Below are 6,000 nucleotides of genomic sequence, written 5' to 3'. Positions count from 1 at the left end.
TTATCGGTTCCCACTGGATACAGATCATTTCCACTTGAACCGTTTGAATGCATTTGTGCTCTCTCTACAACATCCATCTAGTTAAGATAACACAAACATCCCTTTAGATAGTAAGAGGATAGAAGAGTGTGTTTGGCCTTTTTAAGAGTGTTCATTAATCTGTTCACATCTACCCTCCTCTTCATAGATGCTTGATGAAAACAATTCATATTAGTGGAAAACAGAGAATGTGGAATAAATGTTACGGTAATAGCTTAATGCTTAATACTCTCACAATGACCATATCAGGTATACAAGCCTCGAACTCTTCATGACAAAAGTAATAGACAGTTTTAGTAATGATAGACACAGATGTTTAAAAAAAAAAAGCTGGTTATAATGTCTTCTTTAAAACACACACGTGTTTAGTGTTAAAGGGATGTGCTTTGTATTGACTAAGATAATTATGCATATATAATATAGAATCATTCACATTATATCTTTCATGTACTTTTTACGTTTGTAATCACATACCACCATTACAGTTTTAAGTGTTACGAATGTAACATTAGCCAGTTAATTGTTACCAGATTGATAGGTTTAAATTCAAGTAACATTGGTTCCTTAAAGAGGAGAAATTTCAAAGCTTTTAGTTAAATGTTTTCTGTCTAAAATGAAAAGTGTTACACTTATACCTGCTCTCCTCTGTGTTTCTGCAAGGCCCTTTCTGTCTCCTGTGATCAGTTGTGATGCACCATGTAGTGTAATGCCTGTGGATGAAAATATTGACTTTTTTGGTTCATTCAGATGAAAACTGAACCCTGTAGGTGTTATGCTCCAGTGAAAGAGTTTGCCATTTTATGTCTGTAATAGACCTGTATTGATGTAGATAATCCATCTTTATTTATTCACCACTGCTTCCTTTCTGCATACTAACCATGCATGTGTATTGAACTGAACGTGATGCCCTGATTATAGACTGGTATCTGCTGCCTGAGGCTGAGGCCAGATGGTACAGTCTCCATCCAAAATATGTCTGCACTCTGGCTTTGATGTCTTACCCTACCAGTTCAATATGCCAGTGATTTCTCAGGAGGGCAGGAAAAGTTGGACTCTACAAATGAGAGAATCACTAAAGCAAGAACACAGGCACGGGCAGTCATTAAAGACTACAGAAGAGCTAATGTTTCCACCATATGCTTTGGATTGTAGCCTTTGAATAAATGGAAAATAATTACAATTTAAATCTTTAATCCATATGAAATGTATCTTATTGCATAAAAGCTTTAATGGCAGATTTAAGGCCAGACGAGCCATTATAAAACCAGCTACTCCAGACAAAATGCTCAGAATTAATAGCACTTGCACCATGTCTAAAGTAAGTGGAGCCTTCAATAGGCCACAATGTCAGGAACATACGCAAACTTCCTTTTGATATGGTGGCGTCTGCAGTCGGTCTTTGAGGAGATTTATCATCGGATGAAAAGGTTTCTGCGTATCGTTTTTGTCGCTTGACCGGGCTACTACACTTCAGTTCGCTTAAACTTGGACAAAGTGCACTTAAGTTAAATCACAACTACCAGTTGGACTGGTGATCTTCCAGAAGGGATAATACATCTGTTACTTTTTTTTCAAAGTCACAAAAACTAGTCCCAGAGACCCTGAAGAGCCCATCAGACTTGGCAAAAGTCAAAGTCACAGTTTGGAAATGAGTTAAAAGCATCAAAGGAGGCAATTAGTTGATGCACAGGCGAGCAATACGAGCAGACAGTAAAAACAGCTGCGGTGGATCTGCAGGGAAACGTTAGTGCTTCTGAAAAGATGAATGCGCTGTAATCTGGGAAGAACGACTCGGTGTCATGCCTGATATGTTTGTTTGAAACTCATCTTTTGTGCGTAAAAGGAAATGACAGTTTCAGGGCATGTAACAGTACAATATGATGTCAGATATATGTCTGAATGTCAAGGTTCTTTTGACAGTTGATACTATTAATGATGCTTTTATTTTTTTCTTCAAAGAAAGTGGTATTTCTATCAGCAGGATATCCCCAGAATCAACATGAGTGCCACGGAAACTCCATTGTTTGTCCATTGCTTGTGCAAAACTGGAGATTATATTGTGTTAACCTGCGTCATGTCCAGTATCTCATATGCTTTTTGACCTATTGTGCTTGATCGCTGACTTTCAGGAGATCTGCCCTCTGCAGTCGCTAGCAATTATACAACACTTCATATAGTGGTCATAAAGTGGTGGTTCATTTTCTTTTTTTAGCCCCGACATTATTTGTATAAGCACTTCATGATAGGCATCGCATCCTCCCAAATGTTCCCTATTCAGTTGTGAAGTGGTGTGGATTAGGAAGTACCCCTTGTTTCACCCTGGTCCACCCTCTGCAGATAACATGTTCATCTCTTTGAAATTACAGTAAATTCCATGTCAGTTCTGTATATTAAATTGCATGTCATCACAAACTTTTACATTTTAAAATGTCTACCCAGAATATCTGTAAAAAATAAAAAATTGCTGCCTTAAATTAAGTACAATCAACTTGGATGTTAAAGTCATTTCAACTTAAATTACATTAAACTGACTTAAAAAATGTGTTTTTTTTATAAGTTACTTATTTTGATGAGTTAAAGCAATGTAAAAACATATGTTGTCATAACTTATTGATCATATCATTTCTTACAGTGCATCATTCAAAGGTTTGGGGTCAGTAAGATTTTTTTTTCATTATTATTTGAAAGAAATTAATACTTTTATTCAGCAAGGACACATTTAATTGATCAAAAGTGCAGTATAGACATTTATCATCTAAAAACAGTTATGTGTTTTTACTGTATTTTTGATTTTTTAAAAATCCCACACTTTTGAACGGTAGTGTATGGTACGGTGTCATAATACTAGTTTAACATTTTTTAATAAATTATTAAATACTAAATTATACTCTTCTATTATATTTATCTTAATTTTTTTATATTTTTATAAATATAATGCCATTTTACTTAAAGATGTTGCATATTCAACTGATATAAAGCTTTTAAAATGCTGTTTTCATGTAAAAAATATTTTAATAAAACTAACAATATGCTATAATACATTTATGTATCATAGCTAAATTAAGAAGCATCATGTTCTGTGATATTTTTCTAAAGGTAAAGTATTTTTAAGAATATATCACATAAAAATTGCTACTACAAACTGAAAAATATCAGTGAAATAGCCAGAAGAGTGACTTTCTTCAGGGATTTTTTTTAAATAGCGCATGCAAGTTTGCAAAACTGCTATATTTATATGTAATATGAAAATTTTATAGATGACATTTGCTTTGATGTTTTAAGAGGTATTCTCAGAAAACTGCCGCTGGTTATGCCATTTACTAATTCATGAGTGGGACGCCATAGAGTGCTCTCCACTTTAAGATTGCATGCGTTTTACATAACACAATGAGACTGATCACACTGCAATCACATGGAAATGAACCATAGTTAATTTGCCCTGAGGCACATGTGGCTGAAATGGCAGCAGCCCCACTAAAGACATTTAACATTTCTCAAAATGTCACTCAGGTTCTGGTTGGAAGGAAGAAAGAGTGAACAACAACGTGAACAAGCTCTGTTGTCTTTGTTTCAGTATTACCTCTAGTAGATGATAGTGATGAAATTGCTGAAGTTCATGTAACAGTTCACTCATCACTCCAAAAGAGATACGTGTCGACTGTCAAGTCGAGTAAGATTAAGATGAAAAGACTTTGAACGAAACTGCCACCCAGCAACTGGTGCAATGGTCATTAATGATAACTCCAGCACCTGTGTCAACAGCCTCTGTGCCTGAGTGTAATGAGCGTCTTTAGTTCAGGCGGCTCTGTCAAGTCAAGTGCAGCATGGCTACAATTACCCGCCATTGAAGTTCATCGAACGGAACAGCCGACTCCCCTGTTTGTTTTTTTCTCAAGGAGAGGCCAGTTTAGTTTAATGAAACCGAACAAAAAACCTGATTTTGTCTCTATCAGTCACACAATGGGACTGCATAAGTGCCAATAGGATTGCTGACCCATCAGCAGCTTAGTTGCTGCAAAAATTCAGTCTGTGCATTAAAGGGTTAGTTTACTAAAATTAAAAAAAAAAAAAATTCATCATTTAACCCTTATGTCATTCCAAACACGTAAAATTTTTGTTCATCTTCACAACACAAATAAAGATATTTCAATGAAATCAAAAACTTTCTGTCTCTCCATTGACAGTTACACAACTACCACTATGATGCTTCAAAAAGTTCGTAAAGAGATCGTAAAACTGATCCATATGAATTGAGTGGTTTAGTCTAAATTTTCTGAAGAGACTGGATTGCTTTATGAACAGAATGTAGGCTTTTATTCACATATAAACATTGATCAGTGAACATAAGCTCATTCGTACTTGCTTGACGCACAAGAATGAACCTCATTGGTTCTTGCTGAAGCTCAAACGTGCTGCGTAACATGAGAATGAACCTCATTGGTTCTCGCTGAAGCTCAAACGTGCTGTGTAACATGAGAATGAACCTCATTGGTTCTTGCTGAAGCTCTAACGTGCTGCGTAACATGAGAATGAACCTCATTGGTTCTCGCTGAAGCTCAAACGTGCTGTGTAACATGAGAATGAACCTCATTGGTTCTCGCTGAAGCTCAAACGTGCTGCGTAACATGAGAATGAACCTCATTGGTTCTTGCTGAAGCTCAAACGTGCTGCGTAACATGAGAATGAACCTCATTGGTTCTCGCTGAAGCTCAAACGTGCTGTGTAACATGAGAATGAACCTCATTGGTTCTCGCTGAAGCTCAAACGTGCTGCGTAACATGAGAATGAACCTCATTGGTTCTTGCTGAAGCTCAAACGTGCTGCGTAACATGAGAATGAACCTCATTGGTTCTCGCTGAAGCTCAAACGTGCTGTGTAACATGAGAATGAACCTCATTGGTTCTCGCACGTCAAGCGAACATGCTTGAGCTTCTGTTTACCATATCTGAGGTTTATCATATCATGCACGCTATACCAAACTTTGAACAGCATGCTTGATAAAGAACAGTTTCAAAGAATTGTCAAACATAATGAAACTTGATGTAATATATCCTGAATTATTTTTTAAAAATAATTTTATGACCCTACTGACAAACATTTCTTATTGTTTTTAGTATAAATGTAACCATGTTAAGCTAATTAAATTAAATTCAAGAAATATTCTCTATCATATCTAACTTTCAAATAAATGTAAGGATTTCTAGAATAAAACATAAATACACTGTAAAAATTATTGTACAACTACAGCTGCCCTTTTTTCTGTAAAAACATGTTTTTGTGCCATTGGAAGTTCTGCTGTGAGCAAATGAGCAAGTTTTTAAGTTTTTATAGTATGATCAACATTAGCAGGTATATCCTGAACTGAACTTGTGAACTCTTCTTTGTGTCCATGTTTCGACACTTTTCCCCCTGCCCCGATGGTGTACCTATGATAGAGCCTTTGCACTTCCTCTCTGTGTTGATTCGGGCCCCTTCCTGTGCCCTCTGGGGTCCAATAAGTCACTGATTTTGGGGTAGATTCTTAATATTTTCTTACCACCCGGTTTCGTCTCTGCCCTAAGCTCTGTTTGGCTCTGTTGTATACTTGCTTGGTTAAGTTGGCTCTCCTTGTGGTTAAACTGAATTAAAGATGAGGTAACCGGAGCTGCACAGTAGCACTGATGCTGCTTAGCTTTGGGAAAATTAAGTCTTTGTGTTCCATTAAAATCTCATTATGTCTTGCCCCTGAACCCCAAACGCATCCCACCCACTTTGCCAAATGGGCCCCGTTGTGCACCACACCGAAGGCACTGGTGGAATGTGTAAATTCTTTGTTTATTGCCCTGAAAACACTTAACCCTCTTTTTGACCCAGGTTGGGTACCGCATCCATCCCCGAGGACATGCTGAGATTCAATGACCCAACTACTGCTGCAAACTCTAGTGGAGCGTCAGAGCAGTTCAGAGCACTGACTATTCCATA

The sequence above is a fragment of the Abramis brama genome (assembly GCF_963993115.1).
Source record: "Abramis brama genome assembly, chromosome: 19".
Taxonomy (NCBI): Eukaryota; Metazoa; Chordata; class Actinopteri; order Cypriniformes; family Leuciscidae; genus Abramis; species Abramis brama.
Note: the sequence above shows the minus strand (reverse complement) of the source record.